This window comes from Corvus kubaryi, unplaced genomic scaffold, assembly GCF_017639235.1.
Source record: "Corvus kubaryi isolate FWS band 111438036 unplaced genomic scaffold, C.kubaryi_AGA036_p1.0 37357, whole genome shotgun sequence".
Classification (NCBI taxonomy): domain Eukaryota; kingdom Metazoa; phylum Chordata; class Aves; order Passeriformes; family Corvidae; genus Corvus; species Corvus kubaryi.
Genome location: NW_024581117.1, coordinates 14127533 through 14140509, shown reverse-complemented (window position 1 = coordinate 14140509; position 12977 = coordinate 14127533). Strand labels below are relative to the sequence as shown.

The 12977-nt window shown below is 42.7% G+C and overlaps 1 long non-coding RNA gene across 17 annotated transcripts in view; it reads left to right on the top strand.

The window, feature by feature from the left end:
- Positions 1–12977, top strand: part of LOC121667115 — a 142538-nt gene that overhangs the window by 23290 nt on the left and 106271 nt on the right. For 16 of the 17 annotated variants that reach the window (XR_006016924.1, XR_006016923.1, XR_006016919.1 and 13 more), the window contains one exon: positions 10521–10648. The exons of the other annotated variant lie outside the window; for it this stretch is intronic. This is a non-coding gene — a long non-coding RNA (uncharacterized LOC121667115). The remainder of the gene's footprint in view (positions 1–10520; positions 10649–12977) is intronic. 17 annotated transcript variants of the gene reach the window in all.

The window sequence follows — 12977 nt, the reverse complement described above, 5'->3', positions numbered from 1 at the left end:
CTGAAAAGACTGCCCTTGTCTACTTTGTGGCAGTTTAATTTAAACTTATTAGACTGCTGCCGGGTATACACAGGAGTCTAATCCTATAATCCATGGATGGCTGTATGTATGCAGTACTGCAGTGTTCCCTGTGCATGGAATAATTTGACATAAAATGTGCTTTCTACTTCTCAAGGGAGAGGCAGGTATAACTTTGTATTGTCTTACTGTTCACTACTTGGACTTGGCTGAGTTGGCCTTTGTTAGAAAGGGTTGGAGGAACAGGAAATGCAAGATAATAAATATTTATGTCCCAAACATGACATAGTATCATAAATCAATAATTTTTGAAGACACTAAATTATTCTTTCTGCTTAATTATTTGATTTGTGGCACCAGTTTGCTTACATTTGTTTCTGTGGTAACCTGAGTTATTTTATGACTTTCTACAGAAAATTTAGTATTGATTTGCTGATTTCCTCTTTAAATGCAGTCAAAAATTCTGTTTGCTAAATTAAGAAACCAATAATTGGAATGAAAACATGCATTACCTTGCATTGCCTGAGCTCTTTGATTGTTGACTTTGACATGTGCTGTCAATTACTAAAACACATATTTTTGACTCTTTCATTTTCCCAACTATTTTGGCATTAAACCTGTATGAAAAAAATAGGCTAAAGTGTAGTTAAAAGTTTGGTTAATTCAAGTGTGGGAGCATGTTATCAGTTGAAAAATGTTATTTGAAAGATAACTTTGAGGTTGAAGCTGTTCTATTACTGGAATGAACATGGCAAGGTCAGATGCAGACCAAGTGAAAAGAAAGTCAATTGATGTGATGTGTTGGCACACATTTGTGGTAGGTGTAAGTCATGACTGTTGCATACACTTGATAGTCTTCTCCCATCTTTCATGGACTGATTTGTATTATTTATGATATACTTGCAGGGAGGAGACTGTGTCTCTTGGTTTGCGGTGCATCTATGCACAGCACATACAGAACTTGGTCTAGACAGCCTGGTTAGCTTATAAGCCTTGGAAATAGGATCCTATAGGGAGTTGTACAGGACAAACTGCTGTTAGTGCTCTCAAAGCATTCAGATTATATTGCATAATAAGCATGTTTCATCTGGTGGCATACACTTCAATGTGACTGATCTTTCAAGAGCTGGTTGATGAAGGGTGCCGTCGTAAGCGTCGGGAGCACAGTGGAGCAGTCAGTTCCTGGCTACCTGATGCTGTGTGCTGGCTCAAACAGAAACCCTTCTGCTTTCCAGATGTAGCTGACACAGACATTTGCTCTTCTGCCTCAGTCACAGGGTAGGTACAAGCCCAGCCATATCAGTACCTCACTGCCATGCGGTCTCTATGCCAAATCTATGTGTGAAGACATCTCAATGACTCCGGTCAAAATTCCCATGTAAAAAGAATAGTTAGGGTTTTTCAGAAGGAAAACAATCCACAAGTTAGAGATCAACGAAGTGGTAGATGAAGAATGACGTATGTCGCTTGCAGTCTTCAAGTTTTTTTAGAGCCTGACCGTGCTGTATTTCATCTAGCTACCTGCTTTATGTGTTTGGAATGAAAATGCACAAAATCCCATTCCCCCCAGGAGATAAAGGGATATGTCACACCACACTACTGGGTGTTTCAGAGCCAGTCAAACTTGATCCAGTCCCTGGGCCTGTTCCAATGGGCCTTGAACCGTCCTCTCATGGGCATGGCAGAACCCTCACTGCAGAATTGGCAGCTGCTCCAGGACCACTGGAGCACAAGGTCTGTGCATGCAAATCTTGTACCTCTGTGTGATGTAGTGGATCCCTTGGGTCATTTCTGCTTCCTGGCAATGCAGCTCTTGGTGAGAAGAAGCCTGGCAGCCTGCCCTGCCTGGTGTGCCCCTGCAGAAGCTTTGAAACCAGCAGGAGAGTCTGTCTGCTTTCCCACTGGCAGAGCCTTGTTCTTCTTTGCTGCTTAGCCAGAAGTGCAGCTTGGGCCCAAGCACACCCTCTCTGGAAGGGTTAAAAGTACTGCAGAAGCCAAGCAAAGGATATAAATCAAAGCTGTGTTGAAAGCACGAGGTTACAGGTGTTTGTCTGGATGGAAGTTTCATGCAGGATACCAGGGTCATGCAGAAGGAATCTCATGACCTGGTTTCCAGACCCTTGGATCAATGGCTTCATTTCTTTTCTGACTGAAAACATACATGGCATGTGAATTGGCAGTGGCCTTCATATTGGACAGATGTGTGATACACATCTACACACTGGCTGTGGCACACTTGAGTTTCATGTGGAACAGCTGTTGACTTCTACAGGAATTGCTGCTTGTGTTACTGTAATTAGTATTAGCGGGTTTGGATTACTGCTTTCATTAGCCACAGTCTGAGTTCCTTTTTCATTTGCCTTGACCACTGGATATATTCAAAAGAAAAGGCCATTCAGGTAGGCTGCATCTTGTCCTCCTTGAGCTGTCCGGAGGCCGGGTCTGTAGTCTAAGCAACATGTACAGGCACTCTGTGTGTCTTCCTCTTCACTGAACGTGGCCAGTGTGATTCATTATGGATGTAGGAGAGTGAACTATGCAGCAGCACTGCCTGTCTCTGCTGATGGTGGAGAGAGCCTGGGTGATTAGCTAAGCCCAGGCATTAACTCTAGGCTAAAGGGGCGTGCTTTTCTTTCGCAGAGCCAGGGAAGTGTGAGTTTGAGTTCTGATTAGCAGTATTTAAGTGCAAATGAGCATAAAAAGAGCCCGGAGTGCTGCATGTCTGCAAAGGCATCTGTTGCCCACAGACAGATCGATGTGCTGCAGATGCTTGAGCATACTACGTATGCCCAGATCTCCTCCTTGCCGTGTCTTCAGTGCGCATCTCTTGCATGATGAGACACAGAGAGATGTTTCCTTTTGCTGACTCTGCAGGGGCAGCTGTAACTTCTGGCAGGATGTGCATAGACAGCTAGGTTGGACATATCTTAAAGCCTAGTAGAAGGTGCTAGTAGAGTTCATGTATCAGAAACCTCACTCCTAGTTTCCATATGCCAGCAGCATGTCTAGGTCAGTTAGAGGCTGGAGAACATAAAAGTGTACTGGCGTGAAGATGCTCTGCACTCAGAATTTGTTGCCCTTCCTGTGGGATACATCAACACTTCTTAGGTCAGCGTTGCTTCATTCATTCACCAGGCAAAGCAGGGGCCACCTCAGAGTCAGAGACCTCTTATGTTGTTAGCATGGTGCAAAAAAGGCATTTGTTATAAATGAGCATTGGAACATAATTAAAGTTGTATCTTTACAGTTTCTGGAAGATCTCTCTCTGGGAAAAAGAGGGCTGCTGTGAGTCTTATTTCACTGTGATCAAGTTGTTTCTACTGGACAGTGTGAAAAACAAATCAGGGAGTCTTAGATACCATCTCTTGAAGAGAATGAATCTGGATTCAGTGCAGATGGATGTAGAAAGGTGAGGCCTAGCAACAACTGCAGGGCACAGTTACTATTCCAGTTGTCCTTCTTCATCTTCTTTTTATAGATATTTTAATATGGTCTTAACTTATCTGGTTTATCTAGTTCAGGCATGTTTGAGTTTTAGGGTTGGCATTCCAATCTAAGACTTCTTCTGGAGATATTCTGAATTATTTCATAATTATGAGAAATCCTGGGGAGGTATTTCAGTGTTTACAGAGGAGTATCTTGCTGTACCACACTCCAGATATGTCAACACAGCCAAACCTCCTTTTAGTACGTTATAGTTTAATTAGCTTCACTACTTGAGTCATAATCTGTTTCTCTGGGGCTGAAGCACACACACAACAAAAGACAAAATGTGAAATGTGAAGAAGTAATTGTGATCTTTGCCACTTGGATTTGGTACCATCTGTTAACATGACTTCTTGGAAAGTCCGTTTCCAATTTGTTTGTTGAATTGGAGTTTCATGCTATGGATAACATTTCCTTTCACTGTGAAGCTGTCAGATGTAGCTCCCCTGAGAAAACCATCCTGCCAGTCTGAGATCTGGGGCACAACTCTCCTACTCAAAATTGTCCTGCTTCTAAAAAGCAGCAGTGTGGTTTGCTCTAGCTGAGGATCTAGCCCATAAAGTCCTTCAAGGGCAATTCTAACTGGGTAGCGAGCCAAAATGTCATCCCAGAGGACAAGATGCCATGAAAACCTTGGCAGAGTTTCTCCAGATGTGCTAGATGCATCTCGACTTCTCAGCCACAGATCTTTGCCTTCTCAAGAATATTACTTTACTATTAACTTGGCCTATTTACTTGTCTGTCAGAAGGGTTGATATTTCTGATTTTTCATCCTCTTTTTCACTACTTCTGTCTTCCAAAAACAAAGGTCAGGATTTCAGGAGTTGCTATTTCCAGAGCTGGCCAGCCTGTGCCTTGGGGGATGTATGTAGCAGTTGAGTGCTTCAAAGGTGCCTCTCACGTTGGAACAACATATACAGAGGTCTCTGTGCTCACCAAGGCTGCTGGGTAGTCTGGTCTCCTGGCTGGGGTGAAAGTGGTAGATTGCTGCATCAGCATCTCTTTGGGATTCCCAAACCATCCTGCTCTGGAAAGATAAAATCTTGTCAGCCTCTCCTCCTAACAGTTCTTCCTGGACTTCCCCCACTTCACAGCTTACTGAGATCAGTGGCACTTACTGATCTCAGCAGTGTGGTTTGTTAGGCTGGCTGCTCCAGGGCAGTCTGTCTCTCTGCTGCACTGTTATTCCTGGATCTGTTCTTACAGTTCTCCCTTTTGAACCCTCTGCAGTTAACATCATCTGATGCTTCACTATCAGCTTTTTGGAAGATTTTCCTTGTGTGTCCACTTTTCCACATGTTGGTTACCAACTTCTCATGCTTTTCTAATTATTCTCACTGGTGTGCTGAGTCATGGCACCATGTATGACAACTCTCTCCTCTGTCACTGCTAACCAGCAGTCACACCTCACTCATCTTGCCCTTATAAGCTGCAGAGGCTAATGGCATCAGGCTCATGGCAACATTTTCATATGATGATCAAGAAAGGACAGAGGGAGTACAAAGCAGTTAAATGAGTTCAAAGTCTCTCTTGTAACCTGCACAGAGAGTAACCACCATTCTCCTAGAAAAGGAACAGAAAATAGCAGCTTGTGTCACTTTGTGTAACAATGATTGCAAAAAGAATGGGAAATAGTACACTTCCCTAATGTCTTTTGCAGCTTTGGGAATAGATGCATGACAATTTTTGGTTCCTTCTCAGATTGAGGAGTGGATGACTAATGTCATTGTGACTGATGCCATCTAATTGGCTCAAAAGAATTTTCTGGTGGTTCTCATGATTAGCATCACTTCCCATCATGTGCAAACCATTGGAGAGCAAAGACCTCCATTTGAACTGTCGTGGTATGAAGAAGATGTAAAAGTACTGGGTTTCTGAAGAAATTCAATGTATATAAAGTATGTATGAATCAGTATTCTGATCTTCCTGTGCAGCAAGTCATGATGACTGATCTATTTCTACAGTTGCTAATTATATTATGTTAAAAAATACTTGGTGTTCAAGTGACTTTTATGCAAAAATTCTGTGAGATTGAAATTTAAGGAGGACTCTCTGGGAAGGTATTACTGAAGTTTTTACTTTGCTTTGAGTCAGTTTGATGCATTTCAAAACAGTTTGTTGAGCTGGGTTGCTGTGTGTTACTTAATATTGAGTCTGAGCCATTTGTGTGAAATGCTGTGGTATTTTTGGGACAGGAAGCATTGTATCCTGATTATTTCTTACAGCCACTCCCACCTCTGCATTATTTAACCAAGGGTGTGTTGCAGTCTCTCCTCTTACCTACTGTAGTGCTGGATCATGGGAGAAAGCTTGGACAGAGAGGCTCACTTTAAACAGATGAGACAAACTGATGTCAAACTGGGTCAGACCAAAATATTTTGCTTTGGTTCAGCTCATTGAAATTAAGTGTTTCAATTCAGGAATACCGAACCACTTCATTTTAAAATCAAAAGTGTGGAAATAACATATTTGGCACTTGCTAATGTCATACATTGAAGGCAGGGGTATGAATTTCTCTTAGATGATGAAGAAGTAGGGCTCCATCACAGTGCGCCCTACACCAGCCTAGTGAGAAAAGGACTTTATGCTCAGTTTGAAAGAGGTCAGTGCAAAGGTTTAAAAGAGTGAATATCACAGCAGCACCTTTGGAAGGTTAAGAAGGCAACATCAGTACAAATATGGCAAAAGGACCTGGCATTGTAGCACAGAGTCAAATATTTCATTAAAGCGTTAGAAATTTGCTGGGATCAGTCGCAGGACTGGAGCATTCATACAGCTCATTTGTAAGGACAGGCTTGGAGAAATGGAGAAGCATTATCCATGCCTGTCCTGAAACTGTGGAATACTGAAGGACAGACTTGTCTGGGTGAAGTTAGAGCAGAGCCTCTTTGACAGGTGGGTGTAATTTAAGCCACCTGCCTGGGATGAGTGGAAAGATGTTTTTGAGCAACTCTTGGAAGCACTTATTGGTGGCAAGGGACACTTTACATGGATATTGCTTGGAAAGGCAGTATGGCAAAACCCCCTTAATGTGTCATCATGGTAGGATATGTTGAGGCAACTCTGTTTCACAAGGTAGAAGTTATTAGGGAGATATTTTAACTGAGTTTTACCGAGGAAGATTTAATTGTCCACAGACTGGTTTGGGTTGAAGGGACCTTTAAAGGCCATCTAGTCCAAGACCCCTGCAGTGAGCAGGGACATCTGCAATTAAGTCAGGTTGCTCAGAGCCCAGTTCAGCCTGACCTTGAATGTTTCTAGGGATGGAGCATCCACCATCTCTCTGGGCAACCTGTATCATTGTTTCACCACCTTTGTTGTAAAAAATTACTTCCTTACATCTAGTCTGACTTCTTTTAATTTAAAAACAATACTTTTTGTCCTATCCTACAGGCCTTGCTAAAAGGTTTGTCCCTATCTTTTTTACAAGTCCCCTGTAAGTATTCTAAAGAAGGAAGTGTTAATGAAGTTGGAAATATGAATCTGCTAAAGAAAGAGATTTGGATTCCTGGACAGATAGTGAGACAGATTTGTCAGACAGTTTGTATGGACCTAAATTGTAAAATGATTTAAAAACATGATTTCCAAGAGTAATTAATGTTTAACTAATGTAATTTCTCAGTTGATAGGGCAACTAGTATGCAGTAGATACCCTACAGATATTCTCATCTTGGTATACCTCTTGATCTTAGCTTTCAACATCTTTCCTTCATTATATTCTCTGACTCTGCTACCAGTCAAAATCTGGGTGATAGAACTGGGTAATTTGACCCAGTCAAAGTTGCCTGGTTGGACAAATATGAGGTGATAAAGTGAAGAAACACTGTAACTCAAGTGTTAGGAAAATATTCTCTAATTGCATGAGTAGTAAAATTATGGCACATGATTACTTAGGGAGAAAGTGGAATATTCTTGTCTGAATTTTTGCAAGAAAAAGTGTCATGAATGCTTTTCAGAGATGGTCTGAGTTCTTTATTCTGTTTTGGAGCAAGGAAAGAGATTAAATAATCCCTCCAGATCGCTTCTAGGCATGGATTTTTAAGATTCTATTAAGTGGGCATTTTGGAGTCTTTTCAGATCACTGCTTCTCAGGTGGGGTCAGGACAAGGACAGACATTGTACTGTGGAAATTTTCCTTATGGCAGGTGTTCATACAAGAACAAGTTTTGGGTTTTATTGAAAAGAATTGTTCTTTACCTGCTCTGCAGAACTTCAGACAAGAATGCCCAACTTCTCAGGCTGAAATACTGTACATCAGACCAGTATAAGCATTCCTGGAAGCTACAACAGGTTATATGAAAATGTTAAAATGTTTTTGCATGAACCTAATTTTTATTGAAGAGTTGTGCTCCATTGATGAGGAACAAAGGAAGGGCATGTGATAAAAATGTGCAGCGTAAACAGCTCAGATTGCTCCTAGCAATTGCATGGTTTTAATTGGGGAACAGATCATGAACTGTATTTGTAAAGATTATTCAGCAGTTTCAAAAACCACAAATATTTAAGAAAACTGTGCCTTTCTGGAGGCACCTGGCAAACAGATAAAGAACCGAAGTTCCTTAATAGATGAGTCATTGCTTCTATGTCCTTGCCTGAGATACCCACATAAAATTCTCGCTGGCTTCAGCAGGTGGTGTGGTCAGACTGAAGGAGAGTGTGGTCTCTTGGCCAGGTTCTGGCCTGACTTCAGTCTCACACTGATTTGTTGGTGATTTTAAGCAAACAGAGAGGAAAGAGTGCCTCAACTGAAAAGGTTCATTAGCACTCCTCTTTCTCCCCTTCCTCTTCTCATCCCATCCCTCTCATTGCTTCTTCTGCTCCTCATAAGGCCAGGGACTTGCTATCCTTTTTACTGGGTGGTGACCACATGGCCAATCTCTCTGCAAAGCCCTGACTTGCTGGTGATGGCTGCGTAACTTCTTGGCCATCGCAGGTTTCTTCCAGACTACCTTGTCCTTGCTTACACGGATGATTGTTGCTCATGAAGCAGGGTCTGATTTGCAAATTAAAAACTTTCAATAATTCTCTGTGTTTTATATTGAATTACGGAAGTACTGATCTAATCGACTGCATGGATTTGCAACCAGCAGCTCAGCAGCTGCTTCATGAACCATCCTTGCAGGAGGGGAACATCAGAAAGATGGGTGAGTTGGATGCTGAGGAGTGGGAATTGGTCTAGTCATCCCAAGAGAAATCCTCCCAATTTGTGAGTCAAAGCCTGCTGTCTCTTGCCTGAGATGAAGGGAATCTCCCAAGGGCAGCTAATCTTGCACTATCTCATCACTTGAGATCAAACATCATGATATTGGGTCAATAGATACTTCTAAAAGTGCATGCAAACCTCATTCAAATTCCCATATAGCTCTAGCCAAAACACAAGCCAAATCATGATCCAAATAACCTCCTCCTCAGCCCACCTTCATTGCCATTCTGTTTCAGTGGCAAATGCAGCATAGAAGAGATGCCTGAATGCTTAATTCAGAAATTTACTGTTTAAGGCATTACTTGTATGAACACCAGCGTAACACATAGAATACCAATGCCCTAAATTTAGTAGTTTAGTCTGAGTCATTTTCACTATGTGGGAGGGCTGTGAAGACACTCCACAGAGTGGAGAAACTTGCTGGTGGTGTCTGTCCAATGAGATTATTTTTTTTAAAAGTCAGAACACGGCAGAACTACAGATATGTTTGTGAGTAAAATGCAGTTTAGTTGCAGACTCCAGCACAGAAGAGGGGCGGTGTTGCTCTCCACCCACTTCAAAAGCTGAAGTCAGGTTTTACTGATATGTATCTCTGACACTGAAATAGGTACAGAGTTTTTCATGACAGCAACACACGGACAGAGGTAAACACTCTGGCTGCGTGATTTGGAGAGACATGGTGTGGTGTAATCCCCAGATTTGTCTGTGCAATTACTTCTTATTTTCAGATCTCTTAGCAATAGCAGCTGAGTTGCTACAATCCTACATGTTACCAACCAGCAGGCAAAAGTTATCCCTGGGTTCATTCACTGAGGGGTGAAATGTTGTCCCACTGAAGACCAGGTGACTTCTGCCACATAAGTCATCCAGCAGGGCTAGAGATACACATACACTCTTTGAAATAGATGTGGCCACGAGTCATTAGGTATGGATGGAGGCAATTAGACTTGGTATTCTGAACTGGTAACACCTTCTTGTCAGCCTGGGTTTTATTCTTGCTCCATTAGCCTTTCTGCATGAATGCAGCTGATTCGAAGTTGTAACGAATTTAGCAATTCCATTTTGGAGATTCTTCCTGGGACCCATGGAATGAAACCGCTTGTCTCCTCAAATGAAAACCTGAATTTGGTACCTTATTTTAGTCAGAATTGATCATGTTTTTATTCTGAATAAAAGTTAGTTCTAGCTCAACCCCTGCTCTTTGTGTTGAGAGATGAAGCAAGCAGAGATGAAGGATGTTTCCATGCACTGTATCCTGTCTGATATCAGCCATGGCAGATATGTAAACATACTCAGTCTTGACCCTATACCCTGATTCTCATGAGTGGTGCCACAGAGGTCAGGGCTCTTCTCACACAGACTGGAGGATCGGTTGTGACATGTTCAATGCCAACGAGGTGAACTCTTCCTAGAGAAACTCCAGTAAAATCAAAAGCTCATTAATAAGAAAAGTAGCTAGCCGCTATCCTAAACAAAGCAAAATGCCAAACAAAACCCTTTTCTGCTATTTGTTCCCATGCCAGCATTTAGCTGCCAGGAAAGACCAGTCTTATAAACATGAAATTATATCCATGGCAACATGCAAGCAATGTTTAACTTTGCAGCATGTTAAAAGGTACATTAAAAAAAATTTTGTATTTTACTGTTGAGAATAGCAATTATGACTTTTAAGTCAGCTATTTTAAATCAGCCTGAGAACTGTTGAGTGGTGAGGGTAAGGGCCAGAGGCACAGCTCGTTCGTCAGAGCACTTGTTGCTAGACATTCCCAGAAGGTATTATTGCTTAAATACAGCTTGTGTTTTCTTTACCCAGATTCCTTTAGCAAGGAAGATATGACAGGTTGTGATATTGGACTGCAGTGAAGTTCCACCTGTGCTATTCTACCCTTCACGAGTGAGCAGTGCTGGGCCATGCAGCTGGCAAGCTCATGCCCTTTTGGGGTAAGTACTGGATTCAAGGAGCCTACTTTGTGGTATGGCATCCTGGGATTATAAGCACCCTACTCAGGTGCTGTTTAGTGACTCCTGCATCGTGCTAGAAAGCAGACATTGCTCACAGAGTGGGAGAGCAGCTGAAGTAGGGAGTAGACTGAATTAGTGTCTGGGCTCGAAAATGTATTGGGAAAAGTAACAGAAAGATCCCAACTTGGAGCAAAAGCTGAAGCTGAAAACTGCAGATGGTTTTCTTGTCTGTACGATAATGTCAAACCCAAAAAAAGGGAGTTTTCACACTCTGTTGTCTGTTTAGCGCAAAGTGAAAATTATGTACTGGAAAATGGAGCCCCGTGTCTGGAGAAAGCAGCTCTGACTGTGCCTATACAATACCGTGCAGGGCTCTGTGGAAGTTGGGCTTGACTGCTTTTGCAGAGGTCTCTGAAGCCATGTTTGTTGTGGAGGGAAGGGAGGGAAAAAGAGCAATGGGATGTGTCCTCATGAGTTTTTGTCTATTAGCTCCTGCATGATAATGCCTTTCAGAGTGAATTGTGCTAGGAATCACTTCTAAAAACCAGAAGTTTCATCTCTAAGGGCAGCAGAACAGCCTGTCCTGGTTGTGAGGGCAGTGCCAGAGGTCACAGTGGCTACAGCTGGATTTCACAAGGCACGGTGGAAAAGAACAGGATGTCCTGGAAGCTACTGTTATGCATGTCTTGAAGCAAAAGGGCTGGTAGATGCAGTAACCCGAGTGTCTGGCTCTGAAAAGACAGCATCATCTTGGAAGAACACACATGTATTTGCTGTCTTCCATAGCTGTTTGTCATGGTTCTGGTTTCTCTCTTCTCTTTTTTAGCTGCACAGAAGTGAGGCAAAGATGACACAAGGTGCACTTCATATAGAAATTTAACAACACATGTATTAGCATGTACATTTCTTTACAGAAAAAAGGAGATGATGTGTCAGTACAACCTGTCCCCTCACTTTTTAGGAGAGCCTCAGACCTGTCTCTAGCCGGATGAGGGGGAGTGGACTGTGCTGTACCTTTTCCACTTTTGTAAAGTGGACACAGACAGTATGATCTAGCAGGATGATTGATTTGACACTGTGCCTCAGTTATTGGAGGTGCTGTGTTCAGTCTGGGGAGAAGTGTCTGAGATGCCTTGCTACTAAGTTGTCTGCATGCTGGTGTGCGGGGAGAGAGATGAAGCACCAGGCAGTACCAGAATAGCATCCTGGGGGCCTGAATCCACAGTAACTCTTTATGTGGGACTTCAGTGAGACTCACCTGTTCCATAGTCTTTCGAAATACTTTATCTTCAAGTGCCTAAAATGAGAGCCTAGGAGCCTGAAATACCTAATTTTGAGAAGAAAATTACTTTTGTTTGTGGGAAGTTTCCTGAAAAGTCTTCAGGAGTTACTCTGTAGTGAACTTTGGATTCTGCCTTGGGTGGTGGTGTCCCTTGTGGAATATGCATAGCTCAGTCTGTAGAGTTGTCAATACAAGGCATATTGCTATATCAGCCCTGTGGGTGCTTTGGCCTTTGCTCTGGATCTTATCTCTAGTCATGCAACTCTTCTTTTGCAGGATGATAGTATCTTTAAACCTGTCTGCTGGGTTCTTCTGCTTTCATGCTGAAGAGTGTGTGGGAGAAGGTGGCCAGGAGTGTAGTGTTGGAACGACCTTTTACTGATGGAGGCACAGTGGTGGTGTGTGCTGCCAACACACTCTGGCAGTGGATTCATCTATTTCAGCAAAGCTGTGCCTTCTACTGTTCTACTGCTCAGTCTTGTGGGAGCAGGATAGAAATGGTACTTGCAGAAGGCTGGATTGGAGGGCAGTGAGGTGTGTGACAGCTGTGCAGGTGGACACCTCAAGACGGAGTGCTGTGTGAGCCATGGGTTTTACTCCTGTCATTCTAGAATACATAGCCACACCTGCTAAAGTCTGTGCCTGTTTATCTGGGATGTCTTCTGCTTCTGTCAGTTCTTCTTGGGGAAACCTCCTTTAACTGGTCCTTAAGCACTGGCTGGAACTGTGGCACCCATTGGGACACACAGGGACTCAGAGACCCCATTAACTCGAGGACATTCCCCTAATCTTAGCAGACCTCCAACACCTGAATCCTGACCTCAGACCAAATGCCTCTGTCAAGTATCTTTGAGGGGAATTTGATAGAATTTTCCTCATTTCATCATTAAGTGCTCATTGGTGGTCTCTTCTTTTGAAGAGAAGACAGGACCCACTGAGAGGCTATTTTTCCATGAGGGTAACTCAGCATACTGGTGACAGCCATGGTGGGTGTCTACTGAACCAAGAGTGTCAAAGCCAACATCT